This window comes from Salvelinus fontinalis, chromosome 27 (assembly GCF_029448725.1).
Source record: "Salvelinus fontinalis isolate EN_2023a chromosome 27, ASM2944872v1, whole genome shotgun sequence".
Lineage (NCBI taxonomy): Eukaryota > Metazoa > Chordata > Actinopteri > Salmoniformes > Salmonidae > Salvelinus > Salvelinus fontinalis.
The window spans coordinates 31,509,266-31,531,955 of record NC_074691.1 but is presented as its reverse complement, the minus strand read 5'-3'; the positions used below and the strand labels follow the sequence as shown (position 1 = coordinate 31,531,955).

Here is a 22,690-nt window from a genome sequence, read left to right as displayed (position 1 = left end):
AACTGTAATATCTTATGCTTCACGGAGTCGTGGCTGAACGACGACATTATCAACATACTGGTTGGTTAGTCGTGGCTGAACGACGACATTATCAACAACATGCTGGTTATACGCTGTATCGGCAGGACAGAACAGCGGTGTCTGGTAAGACAAGGGGCAGCAGACTATGTATTTTTGTAAATGGCAGCTTGTGCACAATATCTAAGGAAGTCTCAAGGTTGTGTCTGCCTGAGGTAGAGTATCTCATGATAAGCTGCAGACCACACTATCTACCTAGAGAGTTTTCATCTGTATTTTTTGTAGCTGTCTACATACCACCACAGACTAATGCTGGCACTAAGACTGCAATGAATGAGCTGCATTCCGTCATAAGCAAACAGGAAAACGCTCACCCAGAGCAGGCACTCCTTGTAGCTGGGGACTTTAATGCAGAGAAACTACAATCAATCTTACCAAAATTATATCAGCATGTTAAATGAGCAACCAGAGGGAAAAGAAACTCTGGTCCACCTTTACTCCACACACAGAGACGTATTCAAAGCTTTCGCTCGCCCTCTATTTGGTAAATCTGACCATAATTCTATCCTACTGATTCCTGCTTACAAGCTAAAATTAAAGCAGGAAGCACCAGTGACTCGGTCTATAAAAAAGTGGTCAGATGAAGCAGATGCAAAACTACAGGACTGTGTTGCCAGCACTGACTGGAATATGTTCCAGGATTCTTCCGATGGCCTTGAGGAGTACACCACATCAGTCACTGGCTTCATGAATAAGTGCATTGAGGACGTCGTCCCCACAGTGACCGTTCGTACATACTCCAACCAGAAGCCATGGAATACAGCCTTAGCTAAAGACTAGACCTGCCGCTTTCAAGGAGGGGGACTCTAACCCGGAAGCTTATAAAAAAATCCTGTTATGCCCTCCGACAAACCATCAAACAGGCAAAGCTTCAACACAGGACTAAGATCGAATCGTACTACACCGGCTCTGACGCTGGTCTTATGTGGCAGGGCTTGCAAACCATTACAGACTACAAAGGGAAGCACAGCCGAGAGCTGCCCAGTGACACGAGCCTACCAGACGAGCTAAACTACTTCTATGCTCGCTTTCGAGGCAAATAACACTGAAAAAAATCATGAGAGCACCAGCTGTTCCCGGAAGACTGTGTGAATACGCTCTCCGCAGTCAATGTGAGTAAGACCTTTAAACAGGTCAACATTAACAAGGCCTCAGGGCCAGATGGATTACCAGGATGTGAACTGCGAGTATGTGCTGACCAACTGGCAAGTGTCTTCATTTACATTTTCAACCTCTCCCTGTCCGAGTCTGTAATACCAACATGTTTTAAGCAGACCACCATAGTCCCTGGGCCCAAGAACACTAAGGTAACCTGCCTAAATGACTACCAACCCGTAGCACCCACGTCTGTAGCCATGAAGGGCTTTGAAAGGCTGGTCATGGCTCACATCAACACCATTATCCCAGAAACCATAGACCCACTTCATTTTGCATACCGCCCAAAGAGATCCACAGATGATGCAATCTCTATTGCCCTTTCCAACCTGGACAAAAGGAACACCTATGTGAGAATGCTATTCATTGACTACGGCTCAGCGTTCTGCACAATAGTGCCCTCAAAGCTCATCACTAAGCTAAGGACCCTGGGACTAAACACCTCCCTCTACAACTGGATCCTGGACTTCCTGACAGGCCACCCCCAGGTGGTAACGGTTGGTAACAACACATCCGCCATGCTGATCCTCAACACGGGGGCCCCTCAGGGGTGCATGCACATTCCCCTCCTGTACTCCCTGTTCACCCATGACTGCACACCATCATTAAGTTTGCCGATGACATAGCAGTGATCACTGACAACGATGAGACAGCCTATACAGTGCCTTGCAAAAGTATTCATCCCCCTTGGCGTTTTTCCAATTTTGTTGCATTACAACCTGTAATTGAAATTGATTTTTATTTGGATTTCATGTAATGGACATACACAAAATAGTCCAAATTGGAAAAGTGAAATGAAAAAAATAACTTCAAAAAATATATAATATTTTAAACTGAAAAATTCTGCTTGCATATGAATTCACCCCCTTTGTTATGAAGCCCCTAAATAAGCAGCCAATTAGCTTCAGAAGTCACATAATTAGTTAAATATAATCCACCTGTGTGCAAAGCCAGATGATCTGTCACATGATCTCAGTATATATACACCTGTTCTGAAAAGCCTGTGAGTCTGCAACACCTCTAAGCAAGGGACACCACTAAGCAAGCGGCAGCATGAAGACCAAGGAGCTCTCCAAACAGGTCAGAGACAAAGTTGTGGAGAAGTACAGATCAGGGTTGGTTATAAAAAAAAAAATCTGAAACTTTGAACATCCCACAAAGCACCATTAAACCCATTATTAAAAAATGGGAAGAATATGGCACCACAACAAACCTTCCAAGAGAGGTCCACCCACCAAAACAGACCAGGTAAGGAGGGCATTAATCAGAGGTAACAAAGAGACCAAAGATAACCCTGAAGGAGCAGCAAAGCTCCACAGCGGAGATTGGAGTATCTGTCCATAGGACCACTTTAAGCCATACACTCCACAGAGCTGGCAGCTCTTACAGAAGAGTTTCTTACAAAAACACGTTTGGTGTTCTCCAAAAGGCTTGTGGGAGACTCCCCAAAACATATGGAAGGACGTACTCTGGTGAGATGAGACGAAAATTGAGCTTTTTGGCCATCAAGGAAAACGCTATGTCTGGTGCAAACACAACACCTCTCAATACCCCGAGAATACGATCCTCACATTGAAGCATGGTGGTGGCAGCATCATGCTGTGGGGATGTTTTTCATCAGCGGGGACTGCAATATTTCCAAATACAAACGCATGAAAACATAGTTTGGAAAGCACATGGCTATTCATGTCAACAGAAGACAATGAAAATACTCTAATCTATCCATTAGTAATCAAAATCCTCAACTTGAGAACGTATTGGCAGCAGTGGAGAGCATCGTAAATATCCTCTGTGCAGAATGGGGACCATATATTAAAACTATTCATGCAATCATCATATTTTTTCTGCAACACCACAAATTCTTGAGTTTTACCATCTCACCACCAGAGGTGCCAGAGGTGCTGCAGAACGTCCAGCACCCCTACTTCCCACGGCTACGCTGTATTGTACGTTGTGGCTACATGTCAGATGGGCTAGCGCTGTGGCCCTGTGACTGGGCTGGGCAGACACACTGAGAAAAATGTGAGGGTGCAGAGGATGACTCACGCCTGCAAGAGGGAGGGAGTACATAGAGAGAGAGAGAAAGAGAGTAATGTTTACTGTGGATTTTTATTGTTTATTTCACATTTGTTCATGATCTATTTCCCTTGCTTTGGCAATGTAAACATATGTTTCCTATGCCAATAAAGCCCTTCAATTAAAAGTCATTGAGAGAGAGAGAGAGAAACGGTGGGTGTAGAGATAGAGCTAGCAAGCAGGTAGAGAGAGAGAGAAAGAGACAGAGATAGCAAGCAGAGAGAGAAAGAGGGAACAAGCAGGCGGAGAGAGAAAGAGGGAACAAGCAGGCAGAGAGAGAAAGAGGGAACAAGCTGGCAGAGCGAGAAAGAGGGAACAAGCAGGCAGAGAGATAAATAGAGGGAACAAGCAGGCAGAGAGAGAAAGAGGGAACAAGCAGGCAGAGAGATAAATAGAGGGAACAAGCAGGCAGAGAGAGAAAGAGGGAACAAGCAGGCAGAGAGATAAATAGAGGGAACAAGCAGGCAGAGAGAGAAAGAGGGAACAAGCAGGCAGAGAGAGAAAGAGGGAACAAGCAGGCAGAGATAGAAAGAGGGAACAAACAGGCAGAGAGAGAAAGAGAGAACAAGCAGGCAGAGAGAGAAAGAGGGAACAAGCAGGCAGAGAGATAAATAGAGGGAACAAGCAGGCAGAGAGAGAAAGAGGGAACAAGCAGGCAGAGAGAGAAAGAGGGAACAAGCAGGCAGAGAGATAAAAAGAGGGAACAAGCAGGCAGAGAGATAAAAAGAGGGAACAAGCAGGCAGAGAGAGAAATAGAGGGAACAAGCAGGCAGAGAGAGAAAGAGGGAACAAGCAGGCAGAGAGAGAAAAAGAGGGAACAAGCAGGCAGAGAGATAAATAGAGGGAACAAGCAGGCAGAGAGATAAATAGAGGGAACAAGCAGGCAGAGACAGAAAGAGGGAACAAGCAGGCAGAGACAGAAAGAGGGAACAAGCAGGCAGAGAGAGAAAGAGGGAACAAGCAGGCAGAGAGAGAAAGAGGGAACAAGCAGGCAGAGAGAGAAATAGAGGGAACAAGCAGGCAGAGAGAGAAAGAGAGAACAAGCAGGCAGAGAGAGAAAGAGGGAACAAGCAGGCAGAGAGAGAAAGAGGGAACAAGCAGGCAGAGAGAGAAAGAGGGAACAAGCAGGCAGAGCGAGAAAGAGGGAACAAGCAGGCAGAGCGAGAAAGAGGGAACAAGCAGGCAGAGATAGAAAGAGGGAACAAGCAGGCAGAGAGATAAATAGAGGGAACAAGCAGGCAGAGAGAGAAAGAGGGAACAAGCAGGCAGAGAGAGAAAGAGGGAACAAGCAGGCAGAGAGAGAAAGAGGGAACAAGCAGGCAGAGAGAGAAATAGAGGGAACAAGCAGGCAGAGAGAGAAAGAGGGAACAAGCAGGCAGAGAGAGAAAGAGGGAACAAGCAGGCAGAGAGATAAATAGAGGGAACAAGCAGGCAGAGAGAGAAATAGAGGGAACAAACAGGCAGAGAGAGAAATAGAGGGAACAAGCAGGCAGAGAGAGAAAGAGGGAACAAGCAGGCAGAGAGAGAAAGAGGGAACAAGCAGGCAGAGAGATAAATAGAGGGAACAAGCAGGCAGAGACAGAAAGAGGGAACAAGCAGGCAGAGAGAGAAAGAGGGAACAAGCAGGCAGAGAGAGAAAGAGGGAACAAGCAGGCAGAGAGAGAAAGAGGGAACAAGCAGGCAGAGAGAGAAAAGAGGGAACAAGCAGGCAGAGAGAGAAAGAGAGAACAAGCAGGCAGAGAGAGAAAGAGGGAACAAGCAGGCAGAGAGAGAAAGAGGGAACAAGCAGGCAGAGAGAGAAAGAGGGAACAAGCAGGCAGAGCCAGAAAGAGGGAACAAGCAGGCAGAGCCAGAAAGAGGGAACAAGCAGGCAGAGAGAAAGTGATGAAATGAATGGCAACTATTAATAGAGAGAGAATAGAGGGATGACTGAATGGACATAATATTGAATAGGATGTGATGAGCGAATGGACACAGTATTGAATGGGTGTGCTGAGTAGAGAGTGAGCGGTTGAAACGCAGAGTAATAACAAGTGAATGGCATAAGAGGAGAAGAGGTAAAAAAGATGGATTAAGCCAATGTAAGCGATTTGGCATTCGGGAGAAAGAGGGAGGGAGGGAGGGGATGGAGGGGATGGAGGGAGGGAGGGAGGGAGGGAGGGAGAGAGGGAGGGGATGGAGGGGATGGAGGAAGGGAGGGAGGGAGGGAGGGAGGGAGGGAGGGAGGGAGGGAGGGAGGGAGGGAGGGAGGGATGTAGTGGGCTAAAGATCTACTTCTGATAGAGGAGCCATCTGGACAGCCAGTTGGAGTGATGGAATAGGGGAGAGGGGTAAGGTGAGCCATTTTTAACATTCAACATCACTCTGTCAAGGAAAATATGACTTGTTTCAGGAAACTAGGTGTATGTCGCGTGTCACTACTTCACAGGAGAGGCATTTGAACGTACAGTACCAGTCAAAAGTTTGGACACGCCTACTCATTCAAGGACTTTTCTTATTTTTACAATTTTCTACATTGTAGAATAATAGTGAAGACATCAAAACTATGAAATAACACATATGGAATCATGTAATAACCAGAAAAGTGTTCTTCAAAGTAGCCATCCTTAGCCTTGATGGCAGCTTTGCACACTCTTGGCCTTCTCTCAATCAGCTTCAGTCACCTGGAATGCATTTCAATTAACAGGTTTTCATTTGTGGAATATCTTTCCTTCTTAATGCATTTGAGCCAATCAGTTGTGTTATGATAAGGTAGGGGTGGTATACAGAAGATAGCCCTATTTGGTAAAAGTCCATATTATGGCAATAACAGCTCAAATAAGCAAAGAGAAACGACAGTCCATCATTACTTTAGGACATGAAGGTCAGTCAATTCAGAAAATGTTAAGAACTTTGAAAGTTTCTTCAAGTGCAGTCGCAAAAACCATCAAGCGCTATAATGAAAATGGCTCTCATGAGGACCGCCACAGGAAAAGATTATCAGGAGTTACCTCTACTGCAGAGGATAGGCTCAGAGTTACCAGCCTCAGAAATAGCAGCCCAAATAAATGCGTCAGAGTTCAAGTAACAGACACATCTAAACATCAACTGTTCAGAGGAGACTGCCTGAATCTGGCCTTCATGGTCGAATTGCTGCAAAGAAACCACTACAAAAGGACACTAATAAGAAGAAGAGACTTGCTTGGGCCAAGAAAGACGAGCAATGTACATTAGACCGGTGGAAATCTGTCCTTTGGTCCGATGAGTCCAAATTTGAGAGATTTGGTTCCAACCGCCGTGTCTTTGTGAGACACAGAGTAGGTGAACGGATGATCTCCGCAATTGTGGTTCCCACCGTAAGGCATGGAGGAGGAGGTGTGATGCCGTGGGGGTGCTTTGCTGGTGACGCTGCCTGTGATTTATGTAGATTTCAAGGCACACTTGACCAGCTCTGAGTCTCTACTTTAATCTAATGTAAAAAAAACTATTTCAAATTTTGCTACATAAGAACGAATCGAGCCGGTCGGTCACAAATATAGTATTCTTTCTAACAAATATATCCACATACATTTCAGGATGCTGTGTATCTTTGGAAATAATCAGATTGTATGTAAACATTACAGTTTTGAAAAGATACCTTGTCCACATAAAGTGGCCTCCTGGCACAAATTACCCCAGTTATGGGGTAAGCCGCCTACAAATGTCTGTTCTGAATAAAATATTACCACTACCTTTTAAAAACCATGTCTATCTTTATTTCCCAAACACAATTCAACACAATCACAATCACTTTTTTGGCATTTTAAGCATCTTTTAACACACCTAACAAACACAATTCATCGACTGTCAATTACCGTATTCTTATCGGCCGACTCAACAGTCTTGGTTTCTCAAATGACTGCCTCGCCAGGTTCACTAACTACTTCTCAGATAGAGTTCAGTGGGCCTGTTGTCCGGACCTCTGGCAGTCTCTATAGGGTGCCACAGGGTTCAATTCTCGGACCAACTCTTTTCTCTGTATTTATCAATGATGTCGCTCTTGCTGCGAGTGATTCTTTGATCCACCTTGACGCAGATGACACCATTCTGTATACATCTGGCCCGTCTTTGGACACTGTTAACAAACCTCCAAACGAGCTTCAAATGCCATACAACACTCCTTCCATGGCCTCCAATTGCTCTTAAACGTTAGTAAAACTAAATGCATGCTCTTCAAACGATCGCTGCCCGCACCCGCCCGCCTAGCATCACTACTCTGGACGGTTCTGACTTAGAATATGTGGACAACTATAAATACCTAGGTATCTGGTTAGACTTAAAACTATCCTTCCAGACTCACATTAAGCATCTCAATCCAAAATTAAATCTAGAATCGGCTTCCTATTTCACAACAAAGCCTCCTTCACTCATGTTGCCAAACATAAATATTCTCGTAAAACTGACTATCTTGCCGATCCTTGACTTTGGCATTGTCATTTACAAAATAGCCTCCAACACTCTACTCAGCAAATTGGATACAGTCTATCACAGTGCCATCCATTTTGTCACCAAAGCCCCATATACTACCCACAATTGCAACCTGTATGCTTTCGTTGGCTGGTCCTCGCTACATATCCGTTGCGAAAACTACTGGCTCCAGGTCATCTATAAGTCTAGCTAAAGCTCTGCCTTATCTCAACTCATTGGTCACCATAGCAACACCCACCCGTAGCACGCGCTCCAGCAGGTATATTTCACATGTCATCCCCAAAGCCAACACCTACTTTGGCCGCCTTTCCTTCCAGTTCTCTGCTGCCAATGACTGGAACGAATTTAAAAAAATACTGAAGTTGGAGACTTATATCTCCCTCACTAACTTCAAGCATCGGCTGTCAGAGCAGCTTACCGATCGCTGTAGCTGTACACAGCCCATCTGTGAATAGCCCATCTAACCAACTACCTACCTCATCCCCATACGTTTTTTTATTTTTTATTATGCTCTTTTGCACACCAGTATTTCTACTTGCACATGCTCATCTGCACATATCACTCCAGTGTTAATTTGCCAAATTGTAATTACTATGCCACTACGGCCTATTCATTGCCTTACCGCCTTACTTCATTTGCACACACTGTAAACAGATTTTCTATTGTGTTTTTGACTGTATGTTTGTTTATTCCATGTGTAACTCTGTTTTGTTTTTGTTGCACTGCTTTGCTTTATCTTGGCCAGGTCGCAGTTGTAAATGAGAACATGTTCTCAACTGGCCTACCTGTTTAAATAAAAGGTGAAATAAAATTAAAATGAAACAATTCTTTTTTTTATTTTTTAACATAGTCCAGGTACTGTTGTTACCTCATATCCCAGCAATAATGCCTTACGCTTGGGAAGAAAATTTGCTCAACATGCCATGACACAACATTTTGACTATATTTGCCCACACAGCTACAAGGATGTACTTTAATGCTAGGTTTACGACCTCATGTTGAAGCTTATATAGACCCCAACATGATGAAACTTCCAGTGTTGGGATTAGTTACATGAAAAAGTATTAAATTATATATCACTTGTTACATTTAACAAAAGAAACGCGTTACTTTACAATAGTACTTTGTGTTAAGTAATGTGTTCTATTACTAGTTGTATTACATTGTGTGGGAAGTACTGCGTTATATAGCTAGTTATTTTACTTTGTGTGGAAAGTAACGCGTATTATGTATAACTTTGTGGAAAGTAATGCGTTATATTTAAGCAATAAGGCCCGAGGGGTTATGGTATATGGCCAATATATCACGGCTAAGGGCTGTTCTTTGTCATATATCACAAACCCCCGAGGTGCCTTATTGCTATTATAAACTGGTTACCAATGTAATTAGAGCAGTAAAAATAAATGTTTTGTCCTACCTGGGGTATACGGTCTGATTATAATTCAGGGCTCAGCCAATCAGCATTCAGGACTCAAACAACCCAGTTTATAATACTAATCAAAATCAAATCAAAGTTTATTTGTCACGTGCGTCGAAAAAAGCAGGTGTAGACCTTACAGTGAAATGCTTACAGGCTCTAACCAATAGTTCAAAAAAGGTATTAGGTGAATAACCTGTCTGGGAACCTCGCCAACAGCCAATGAAATTGCAGGGCGCCAATTTACAATCAACAGAAATCTCATAATTCAAATTTCTCAAACATACAAGTATTAGACACCATTTTAAAGATACAATTCTCGTTAATCCAACCACAGTGTCCGATTTCAAAAAGGCTTTTCGGCGAAAGCAGAACATATCATTATGTTAAGTCAGCAACTAGAAAAGCATAAAGCATACAGCGATTTTCCAATCAAAGAGAGAAGTCACAAAAAGCAGAAATAGAGATAAAATGAATCACTAACCTTTGATATTCTTCATCAGATGACACTCCCGGGACAACATGTTACACAATACATGTATGTTTTGTTCAATCAAGTTCCTATTTATATCAAAAAACCTCAGTTTACATTTGGCTTTGCCTCCAAAACATCCTGTGAATTTGCAGAGCCACATCAATTTACAGAAATACTCTAATAAACTTTGATAAAAGACAAGTGTTTTTCACAGAATTAAAGATATACTTCTCCTTAATGCAACCGCTGTGTCAGATTTTAAAAAAACTTTACGGAAAAAGCTAACCATGCAATAATCTGAGTACAGCGCTCAGACAACAAATCAAGCCAAACAGATATCCGCCATGTTGGAGTCAACAGAAGTCAGAAATAGCATTATAAATATTCACTTACCTTTGATGATCTTCATCAGAATGCACTACCAGGAATCCCAGTTCCACAATAAATGTTTGATTTGTTTGAAAAAGTTCATCTTTATGTCCAAATACCTCCTTTTTGTTTGCGCGTTTAGCCCAGTATTCCAAATTCATGACTGCGATCACTAGGAGCAGACGAAAAGTCAAAAGGTTCCGTTACAGCCCGTAGAAACATGTCAAACGAAGTATAGAATCAATCTTTAGGATGTTTTTAACATAAATCTTCAATAATGTTCCAACCGGAGAATTCCTTTGTCTTCAGAAATGCAATGGAACTCAAGCTAACTCACGTGAACGCGCATGTTCAGCTCATGGCACTCTGGGAGAGACCTTACTCAATCCACTCTCATTCGCCCCCACTTCACAGTAGAAGCATCAAACAAGGTTCTAAACACTGTTGACATCTAGTGGAAGCCTTAGGAAGTGCAATATTACCCCATGGACACTGTATTCGATTGGCAAAGAGTTGAAAAACTACAAACCTCAGATTTCCCACTTCCTGGTTGGATTTTTCTCAGGTTTTCGCCTGCCATATGAGTTATGTTATACTCACAGACATCATCCAAACAGTTTTAGAAACTTCAGAGTCTTTTCTATCCAACATCTACTCATAATATGCATATATTAGCAACTGGGACTGAGTAGCAGGCAGTTTACTCTGGGCATGCTTTTCATCCAAACGTGAAAATGTTGCCCACTAGACCAAACAGGATAATAGGTAAGTAAAGAAATAAAAACAACAGTAAAAAGACAGTGAAAAACAGTAGCGAGGCTATATACAGTAGCGAGGCTATAAAAATAGCAAGGCTACATACAGACACCGGTTAGTCAGGCTGATTGAGGTAGTATGTACATGTAGATATGGTTAAAGTGACTATGCATATATGATGAACAGAGTAGCAGTAGAGTAAAGAGGGGTTGGCGGGTGGTGGGACACAATACAGATAGCTCCCGCACATTTGCTAACCGGGCTAAGGTTACCTTAGTGTTTTTGGGCACAGGGACTATGGTGGTCTGCTTGAAACATGTTGGTTTTACAGACTCAATCAGGGACAAGTTGAAAATGTCAGTGAAGACACCTGCCAGTTGGTCAGCACATGCCCGCAACACACGTCCTGGTAATCCGTCTGGCCCCACAGCCTTGTGTATGTTGACCTGTTTAAAGGTCTTACTCACGTCGGCTACGGAGAGCGTGATCACAGAGTTGTCCGGAACAGCTGATGCTGTCATACATGCCTCAGTGTTGCTTGCCTCGAAGCAAGCATAGAAGGGATTTAGCTCGTCTGGTATGCTCGTGTCACTGGGCAGCTCGCGGCTGTGCTTCCCTTTGTAGTCTGTAATAGTTTGCAAGCCCTGCCACATAAGACGAGCATCGGAGCCGGTGTAGTATGATTCAATCTTAGCCCTATATTGACGCTTTGCCTGTTTGATGGTTCGTCGCAGGGCATAGCAGGATTTTTTGTAAGCTTCCGGGTTAGAGTCCCGCACCTTAAAAGCGGCAGCTCTGCCCTTTAGCTCAGTGCGAATGTTGCCTGTAATCCATGGTTGCTGGTTGGGGTATGTACGTACAGTCACTGTGGGGACGACGTCCTCGATGCACTTATTGATAAAGCCATTGACCGATGTGGCGTACTCCTCAATACCATCGGAAGAATCCCGGAACATGTTCCAGTCTGATAGCAAAACAGTACTGTAGTTTAGCATCTGCTTCATCTGACCACTTTTTTATAGACCGAGTCACTGGTGCTTCCTGCTTTAATTTTTGCAGGTAAGCAGGAATCAGGAGGATAGAGTTGTGGTCGGATTTACCAAATGGAGGGCGAGGGAGAGCTTTGTACGCGTCTGTGTGTGTGTGGAGTACAGGTGATCTAGATTTTTTTCCCTCTGGTTGCACATTTAACATGTTAATAGAAATTTGGTAGAACTGATTTAAGTTTCCCTGCATTAAAGTCACCGACCACTAGGAGCGCCACCTCTGGGTGAGTGGTTTCCTGTTTGCTTATTCAGCTGACTGAGTGCGGTCTTAGTGCAGGCATCTGTCTGTGGTGGTAATTAACTTCTTGATGCACGGATCCCGGTACCGGGATCATTTATCAACAACAACCACTAAACTGCAGAGCGCCAAATTCAAAAAAAATACAAAAAATATTTATAATCATGAAATCATAAGTGAAATATACCAAAACACAGCTTAGCTTGTTGTTAATCCACCTATCATGTCAGATTTTGAAAATATGCTTTACCGCGAAAGCAATCCAAGCGTTTGTGAGTTTATCAATCACTAGACAAAACAGTAAGAACAGCTAGCCCCAAATTAGCATGGTCACGAAAGTCCGAAAAGCAATAAAATTAAATCGCTTACCTTTGATAATCTTCGGATGTTTGCACTCACGAGACTCCCAGTTACACAATGTTATTTTTGTTCGATAAATATTAGTTTTATAACCAAAAAACGCCATTTGGTTGGCGTGTTATGTTTAGAAAACCACAGCCTCGTTCCGTTCCTGAAAGGCAGACGAAAATTCCAAAAAGTATCCGTAATGTTCGTAGAAACATGTCAAACGTTTTTTTTATAATCAATCCTCAGGTTGTTTTTAACATACATAATTGATAATATTTCAACCGGACGGTAACCTATTCAATAAACGAGAGAAAGAAAATGTCGAGCTACCCCTCTCGCGCGCAGGAACTAATCAAAGGACACCTGACTCGTTTTGAAAATCTCGCTCATTTTAAAATAAAAGCCTGAAACTATGTCTAAAGCCTGGTCACAGCCTGAGGAAGCCACTGGAAAAGGAATCTGGTTGATACCCCTTTAAATGGAAGAGGGGCAGGCAACAGAACAGGGATAAAAAAAAAAAAATGCACTTCCAGGTTGGATTTCCTCAGGCTTGCGCCTGCAAAATCAGTTCTGTTATACTCAGACAATATTTGGACAGTTTTGGAAACTTTGGAGTGTTTTCTATCCTAATCTGTAAATTATATGCATATTCTACGATCTGGGCCTGAGAAATAGTCAGTTTACCTTGGGAACGTTATTTAAAAAAAAAAAAAAAAAAGTCTGCCCCCTAGCTGAAAGAAGTTAAACAGCCACGACAATTATAGCTGAAAACTCTAGGCAAGTAGTGTGGCCTGCAATTTATCACAATATACTCTAATTCAGACGAGCAAAAACTAGAGACTTCCTCAGATTTCATGCACCAGCTGTTGTTTACAAATATGCACAGACCACCCCCCCTCGTCTTACCGGAGTGTGCTTTCTGTCTTGCCGGTGCAGCGTATATCCAGCTAGCTGAATATCCATGTCATCATTCAGCCACGATTCCGTGAAACATAGGATATTACAGTTTTTGATGTCCCGTTGGTAGGATATTCGTGATCGTACCTCGTCTAATTTATTGTCCAAGATTGCACGTTGGCGAGTAATATTGACGGTAACGGCAGCTTTCCCACTCGCCTTCTGCGGATCCTTACGAGGCACCCTGCTCTGTGTCCTCTGTACCTGCGTCTCTTCCTCTTGCAAATAACGGGGATGTGGGCCCTGTCGGGTGTTTGGAGAATGTCCTGTGCGTCTTGCTTGTTGAAGAAAAAATCGTTGCCTAATCCGAGGTGAGTGATCGCTGTCCTGATATTCAGATGCTCTTTTTTGCAGTAAGATACGGTGGCAGAAACATTATGTACAAAATAAGTTACAAATAACGTGAAAAAACCCGACAATAGCACAATTGGTTGGGCACCCGTAAAACTGCTGCCATTTCTTCCAGCGCCATTTTATTTAGTTATATTACTTTCGTTACTTCATTAGATTTGTTTTAAACATTTCATGTTCGTTTGACTGTTAGAGGGAGCAAGGTGAGCTGCATGTGCTCTACCAAAGATAGTAAGTAGCCTAACTCAGGTTGGAGCTGCTTTCCTGAGAGAGTCTAAAGGTGTTGTGTTATCATATGGGCTACTTAATTAGCCATCTATACTGTCATCCAAACATCTGTACAGAGGTCCTATCTATCTATCTATCTAGAGAGAGAGAGAGAGAAAGATGAAGAGAGAGAGAATTGGTTACTGGTTAACCACAAGAGCGTGTGTGTGCTTGCGCATATCTGTGTCTGCATCTGTGTAGATCTCACAGCTGATTCAGGCAACTCATGTGAGCACATGCTGAAGTGAGAGAATGAGAGATAGTGAGAATGAAAACGGGGGGTTATGATAGACAATGAGAGACAGTGATGATGAAGGGGGGTATGATAGATAATGAGAGACAGTGATGATGAAGGGGGCGGGGCAGTGAAAGTGTGACTGCATAATTTATCCCATTCTCTGCCTCTGGGGAGTCTCCTACTCAGTATTATATCAGGGTATCAGCCTTTCACCTGAAGGCAAAGCCTGGGGTTAATAGGTTAGAGCAGGTCTCACAGCCTGGGGTTAGTAGGTTAGAGCAGGTCTCACAGTCTGGGGTTAGTAGTTTAGAGCAGGTCTCACAGCCTGGGGTTAGGATGGGTTACAGCAGGTCTCACAGCCTGGGGTTAGGATGGTTAGAGCAGGTCTCACAGCCTGGGGTTAGGTCGGATTACAACATGGCTAAGCCTGGGGTTAGGATGGGTCGAGCAGGTCTCACAGCCTGGGGTTAGGATGGGTTATAGCAGGTCTCACAGCCTGGGGTTAGGATGGGTTACAGCAGGTCTCACAGCCTGGGGTTAGGATGGGTTAGAGCAGGTCTCACAGCCTGGGGTTAGGTTGGGTTACAACATGGCTAAGCCTGGGGTTAGGATGGGTCGAGCAGGTCTCACAGCCTGGGGTTAGGATGGGTTATAGCAGGTCTCACAGCCTGGGGTTAGGATGGGTTACAGCAGGTCTCACAGCCTGGGGTTAGGATGGGTTACAGCAGGTCTCACAGCCTGGGGTTAGGATGGGTTACAGCAGGTCTCACAGCCTGGGGTTAGAGCAGGTCTCACAGCCTGGGGTTACAGCAGGTCTCACAGCCTGGGGTTAGAGCAGGTCTCACAGCCTGGGGTTACAGCAGGTCTCACAGCCTGGGGTTACAGCAGGTCTCACAGCCTGGGGTTAGAGCAGGTCTCACAGCCTGGGGTTACAGCAGGTCTCACAGCCTGGGGTTAGACCAGGTCTCACAGCCTGGGGTTAGAGCAGGTCTCACAGCCTGGGGTTACAGCAGGTCTCACAGCCTGGGGTTAGGTTGGGTTACAACATGGCTAAGCCTGGGGTTAGGATGGGTTACAGCAGGTCTCACAGCCTGGGGTTAGGATGGGTAGAGCAGGTCTCACAGCCTGGGGTTAGGTTGGGTTACAGCAGGTCTCACAGCCTGGGGTTAGGATGGGTAGAGCAGGTCTCACAGCCTGGGGTTAGGTTGGGTTACAGCATGGCTAAGCCTGGGGTTAGGATGGGTAGAGCAGGTCTCACAGCCTGGGGTTAGGATGGGTAGAACAGGTCCCACAGCCTGGGGTTAGGATGGGTTAGAGCAGGTCTCACAGCCTGGGGTTAGGATGGGTTAGAGCAGGTCTCACAGCCTGGGGTTAGGATGGGTAGAGCAGGTCTCACAGCCTGGGGTTAGGATGGGTAGAGCAGGTCTCACAGCCTGGGGTTAGGATGGGTAGAGCAGGTCTCACAGCCTGGGGTTAGGATGGGTTAGAGCAGGTCTCACAGCCTGGGGTTAGGATGGGTAGAGCAGGTCTCACAGCCTGGGGTTAGGATGGGTTACAGCAGGTCTCATAGCCTGGGGTTAGGTCGGGTTACAACATGGCTAAGGCTGGGGTTAGGATGGGTAGAGCAGGTCTCACAGCCTGGGGTTAGGATGGGTAGAGCAGGTCTCACAGCCTGGGGTTAGGATGGGTAGAGCAGGTCTCACAGCCTGGGGTTAGTAGGTTAGAGCAGGTCTCACAGCCTGGGGTTAGGATGGGTAGAGCAGGTCTCACAGCCTGGGGTTAGGATGGGTAGAGCAGGTCTCACAGCCTGGGGTTAGGATGGGTAGAGCAGGTCTCACAGCCTGGGGTTAGGATGGGTTACAGCAGGTCTCACAGCCTGGGGTTAGGTTGGGTTAAAACATGGCTAAGCCTGGGGTTAGGATGGGTTAGAGCAGGTCTCACAGCCTGGGGTTAGGATGGGTTACAGCAGGTCTCACAGCCTGGGGTTAGGTTGGGTTAAAACATGGCTAAGCCTGGGGTTAGGATGGGTTAGAGCAGGTCTCACAGCCTGGGGTTACGTTGGGTTACAGCAGGTCTCACAGCCTGGGGTTAGGTTGGGTTAAAACATGGCTAAGCCTGGGGTTAGGATGGGTAGAGCAGGTCTAACAGCCTGGGGTTAGGATGGGTAGAGCAGGTCTCACAGCCTGGGGTTACGTTGGGTTATAGTCTATGGCTCAACTGGAGATCAGAGACTTAGCCAGGCTACCAGAACATACACACACAATAACACACCCTCCAGTCCCTACCAACACCACTCTAGCATACTCAAATGTTGACTGGAGCTAGGTGTATCTGGGTTAGGTACATTACCCCAGCACAGACACGAGAAACGGCTTGGACACACACTCAGTCAGCACAGCAGTGAAATGCTGTGTCCCTGATATGAAACAACACATTTCTCCACTTCTGCAGGGGGAAAATCTCCAGCTATGATGGAGTATGATAAACTGGGGGTCGTGTACAGGATCAACACACCATTAACTTTGTTCCATTGCAAGGAATGCTGGGAGTCTGGGATGGAAGAAAAGACACATACATAGGCTGACACTCAAACACACACGGCAGGAACACACACACACGCGGCAGCAACACACACACGCGGCAGGAACACACACACACACGGCAGGAACACACACACACACGGCAGGAACACACACACACACGCGGCAGGAACACACACACGGCAGGAACACACACACGGCAGGAACACACACACACGGCAGGAACACACACACACGGCAGGAACACACACACACACACGGCAGGAACACACACACACACACGGCAGGAGCACACACACACACGCGGCAGGAACACACACACACACGGCAGGAGGACACACACACACGCGGCAGGAACACACACACACACGGCAGGAGCACACACACACACACGCGGCAGGAACACACACACACACAAACGTGGCAGGAGCACACACACACAAACGCGGCAGGAGCACACACACACAGACAAAAACGCACACACAGGAATGACAGGAAAGGTAAAACAAACTGAGGCACTGCCTTCCTGGGTAGATGAGAGAAGATAAGACATCACAGGATACATTTATTTTATCAGGAGACTTAGAGGCCAAGCAGGGAAGGGAGGAGCGAAAAGGAGAGAAAGAGGGAAAGTCTAGAGGAGTACGAGTTAACTCTTTCTCTCTCTCTTTCTCTGTTTTTGAGGCTCGGGGATGAGAGGGAGGATTATGTAACATCCCATTTAGAGGGTTCAGGGAATGAAAGATAAATGGGAAATTAAGATAATATAGGATTAATAACAGCATACAGAGCTCACGAATAGGGCTGTTGCGGTGATCGTGTTACCGCCACACCAACGGTCACAAGTTATGAAGGCAGTCAAATTCCACATGACCGTTTAGTCACGGTAATTAGGCTTCTCCAAGCTCTGATGCTGCTGATGGTCATTAGTATCCTACCAAACTTGCTAACTGCCTGGTACTCAGCACTCTATTGTCCCTCTAATCACTCTGGCATCAATGCAAACATATTCAAAAATCTCTCTTGGCCTACTAGGCCTACTATATTTAATTCTGAACTTTCATAATATGAAGCACATTGCTTCTCTTTACAACAGGAGTATAGCCTCCCTGGCTGGCATGAAAATAAACCACGGGGAAAAGTGTCCTCCATTTGCTCTTTAAATGCATAGATGACATTTTTTTTTCCCCTGCTTCGATACAGGTGCATGATGATGGTCCATTCTAAATCAAAACAAATGTCACATATTATTTAGTATATGTAAATTCAAGATTAAAACAAGAATAGTCTGATGGGTGACAATTCTAGCCTGTCACTTGTGAATTATATATTATCAGTTGTGAATGATGCCCAGCATAAGAAACAATGCCTTTTTTGAATCATAGTCGCACACCTCTTGTAGCCTAGCCCATAGGTATAAGAGCACAAGGCGAGACCCACATTTAGACACAGGAGGCAGCTGGTAGAGCTCCAATAGTTATTATAACAAAGGGAGTAGGCAAAGGCAGGTCGGGGACAGGTGAGTTCATAAACCATCCAAACAGTACCAGACGATAGACAGTCTCGAGGTCAGGCCAGTTAGGGGTCAGAAACCAGATCGAAGTCCAAAACAGAACAAGGGGATAGGCAGGCTGGTAGTCAGAACAGTCAGAGTGGTCAGGCAGGTGGGTTTGGAGTCAGGAAAGGCAAGGGTCAAAACCAGGATGACTAGAAACAAACAGACTGGGTAAAAATAGGAGCAAGGAAAACCGCTGGTTGATTTGGTAAACAAGACGAACTAGCACAGAGAGACAGATAACACAGGGATATATACACAGAGGATAATACCTGGAGGGGGTGGAGACAATCACAAGGACAGGTGAACCAGATCATTGTGTGACAATAGGCCTATATGTTTTAATAAGGTTTGTATCACAACTAAAATGGCCAAATAACTTGAGCAAAATTAATCAGCTTTACAAGGGGTGTAGGACCTAACTGGCATATATAAGCAGCTCGTGAGTTTCAAGTTTGGGGAAGATAATTTTCGCCATTAAAATGCACCTTTATAGTAAAAGCATTACATGCATAATTGCATCTAAGGTCACTTTTAAAAATGGTGTTTCTGCAAATGGAACATTCACGCGTATAGCCTACTACCATATGTGCACATTGCTGCGCTTATAATGTGAAGAAAGCCTAATAGATTATCAACGTTTTAAGCTACATTTTCTGGTCTGTCCCCACCCCACAACTGTTATTTATCTCACATAATAGAATAGGTCGAATTTTGTACTATGGGGGATAGTAGAATGACATAGGTTAGTGCTTTTGCTGTTTGTTAGGTCTACTCCTCCTGTACTCATCTTGAACAGTTCTTCCAATATCTTCAATGTGCACCTCGGAATTGGATAGTGACGTGCGCAGTTGCGTCCGCGATGTGTCTGATTTGTAGCCTGTGAGAAAGACCCGATCACGTGACAGAGAGCCATGTGAGTGAGAGACGCTTCGGATTGCGCAGCACTCAGGGAGAAGGGAACAACGCAGCACTCCGGGCCCCAAAATACATTCATATTTTTAGGATGCATTACGGCCACAAAAGAGATGCCACCGTGAAATTCGAGGCATTATCAAATTGTGAATGAGAGACTATTGGAGTGTGTACAGCCTGCGCAAAAAAAAACAAAGCAGAGCTCATGCCTGTCAAGCAACTTTTCAAATCCTCATTACAGTCTCATCATGCAGCCTTACAATGTATTAAAAATCAAAACATATAGCCCAACGTTTGTATAACAACTAAAGTTACATTAATAACTCTAAATTAAGCATCTAGGAGTAGCTATTTCTTTGTTAACCGCTCAACTCAGAATAGCTGCATGTGCGCACTACCTCAAATCTATGGAGAAAATATTTATATTTTATTCAGCTTTGTTCAATTGTATTCTTCATATAAATAATATGTTTTATATATTTTTATTTCACCTTTATTTAGCCAGGTAGGCCAGCTCAGAACAAGTTATTACAACTGAGACCTGACCAAGATAAAGCAAAGCAGTGCGACAAAAACAACACAGAGTTACACATGGAATAAACAAACATACAGTCAATAACACAATAGAAAAATATATATACAGTGTGTGCAAATGTAGTAAGATTAGGGAGGTAAGGCAATAAATAGGCCATAATGGCAAAATAATTACAATTTAGCATTAACACTGGAGTGATAGATGTGCAGATGATGATGTGCAAGTAGAGATACTGGGGGGTAGGTAGCCTAGTGGTTAGTGTTGGACTAGTTACCGAGAGGTTGCAAGATCAAATCCCTGAGCTGACAGGGTAAAAATCTGTCGGTCTGCCCCTGAACAAGGCAGTTAAACCACTGTTCCCACTAAAAATAAGAATTTGTTCTTAACTGACTTGCCTAGTTAGAGCTAGGCGTTCCGCTAGCAGGACAACTTCCTGTGAAACTGGAGGGCGTTGAATTAAATAATCATTAAAATTATGGATATTAAACATTTAGGTACATATGCGTCTTATATCGGTTGAAAGCTTAAAACTTCTTGTCAATAGGGGGTGTAGTTAGCACTTTGTAATAATTACGTTCCCAAATTAAACCGCCTCGTACTCAATTCTTGCTCGTACAATATGCATATTATTATTACTATTGGATAGAAAACACTCTCTAGTTTCTAAAACCGTTTGAATTATATCTGTGAGTGAAAGAACTGGACTTAGAGCAATTTTCCTATGTGGATGTGAGAATGCAGAATTCTGCAAGCTGCTCTGAGATCTGTTTATAAATCTGCCTGTTTTCTATTGGTTGAGATGCACTGCATACGCCTTCTCCTGGATGTTAGCAAATAGTGAGACTTGAAATGGAGTCTCCACGTAGATCTGAAAGGTTATAAATAGCTTGGCAAGGAAGTGTCTGGTCTTTTCCCTCTTCGCTCTGACGCACGGAGGACCTTGGCATATCGTACTAGAACCTTCGGTTATAGCTCTTAGAAATTTCCGGCTGTGTTTTTATTCAATATAGGCTTTAAAGACATCATAATGTTGTTATTTTAAACCGAATTATATCAGTTTATGTCAGTATATTGCGATTTTCAGGTATTTATTTTTGTGGCGTTCTAGGGAGTTGGGGAGTTGGCTAATGTTTACTGCTAATTGCAACGTTGAAGACGACATTCTACAACCAAGCAACGATTCTTTTGGACAAAGGACACCTTTCCCAAGATTCTGATGGGAGTTCCTCAAAAAGTAAGAACTATTTATGCTGTTAATTCGTTGTTCTGTTGAAAAATGTAAAATGCATAAGCCGCCATTAATTTCAGTGCAGCCTCGCTTTAACGCACGCTGTATGTTGTAGTAACGTTAATTTAAAAAATGTAACACAGCGATTGCATTAATAACTAATTTATCTTTCATTTGCTGTCCAACCTGTATTTTTTAGTCAAGTTTATGATTATTTATCGATTAGAATAGGTGCCTCTCCCAAGATTTCTCCCGACATTTTCTTGGCAGCTTGGTTACTTTTCTCATTTTATAACCACGATTTGTGCCGCTAAATATGCACATATTCGAACAATCTCTATATGCATTGTGTAATATGATGTTATAAGACTGTCATCTGAAGAATTCTGAGCAGGTCAGTGAAAAAATGTATATATTTTGGTGGTTTATACGTTATCGCTATTTTTGGCTTGAATCAATGCTGTTGTGTGTTTGCTATTGTGGTAAGCTAATATAACGCTATATTGTGTTTTCACTGTAAAACACTTACAAAATCTGAAATATTGGCTGGATTCACAAGATCTGTGTTTTTCATTTGCTGTACGCTGTGTATTTTTCATAAATGTTTTATGACGAGTATTTAGGTAATACACGATGGTCTCTGTAGTTATTCTAGTTGCTTTCGTGAGAGTTGTGATGGTGGCTGCAATGGTGATAGCTACTGATGCAGTAAAAAAATGGTGGAGTAAAAAAAGTGGTGTCTTTTGCTAACGTGGTTAGCTAATAGATTTACATATTGTGTCTTCCCTGTAAAACATTTTAAAAATCGGACATGTTGGATTCACAAGATGTGTATCTTTCATCTGGTGTCTTGGACTTGTGATTTAATGATATTTAGATGCTAGTATTTACTTGTGACGCTATGCTAGGCTATGCTAGTCAGCTTTTTTACTGATGGGGGTGCTCCCGGATCCGGGTTTGGGAGGAATTAGAGGTTCAATTCTTGTTAATCTAACTGCACTGTCTGATTTACAGTAGCTATTACAGCGAAAACATGCCATGCGATTGTTTGAGGATGGAGCCCCACATCAAAATATTTATCCACCGGCACAGGTTTCATAAATTCACAAATAGCGATTAAATATTCACTTACTTTTTGAAAATCTTCATCTGATTTGTCACCCAGGTATAGTGTCCCAGGTATAACATATAGTGTCTTTTTGTTAGATAAAGTCTGTTTAGTTGGCGCCATCGATTTGAGTAATCCACTCGTTCAACATGCAAAGAAAGGAATCCGAAAATCTACTCCTAAACTTTATTTCAACAAGTCAAAATACATTTCTATTTACTCTGCAGATACCCTAAAATGTAACCAAACTATAATATTTCTTACAGAAAGAAGTATGCTCAATAGGAAACCGATTTTTCGCAGGTGTGTCCTGTCTTCATGGCAAACACAAATTTCCAAGACTGTGTCCCTGTATTAAAACTGATATTTCTTATTTGTTTTTGAAGTTACAAGCCTGAAACCTTGAATATAGACTGCTGACACGCTGTGGAAGCCATAGGAATTGCATCCAGGGAGCAAAAAAAAAAATCTGGTTGGTTTTTCTTTGGATTTTCTCCTACCATATCTATTGTGTTACATTCTCCTACATTATTTTAACATTTATACAAGCTTCAACGTGTTCTTTCCAATGGTACCAATTATAGACATATGC

The 22,690-nt window shown here is 43.6% G+C and overlaps 1 protein-coding gene across 2 annotated transcripts in view; it reads right to left on the bottom strand.

The window, feature by feature from the left end:
- LOC129825459 (alpha-(1,6)-fucosyltransferase-like) overlaps window positions 1-22,690 on the bottom strand; it is a 199,194-nt gene that overhangs the window by 121,186 nt on the left and 55,318 nt on the right. The window lies entirely within an intron of this gene.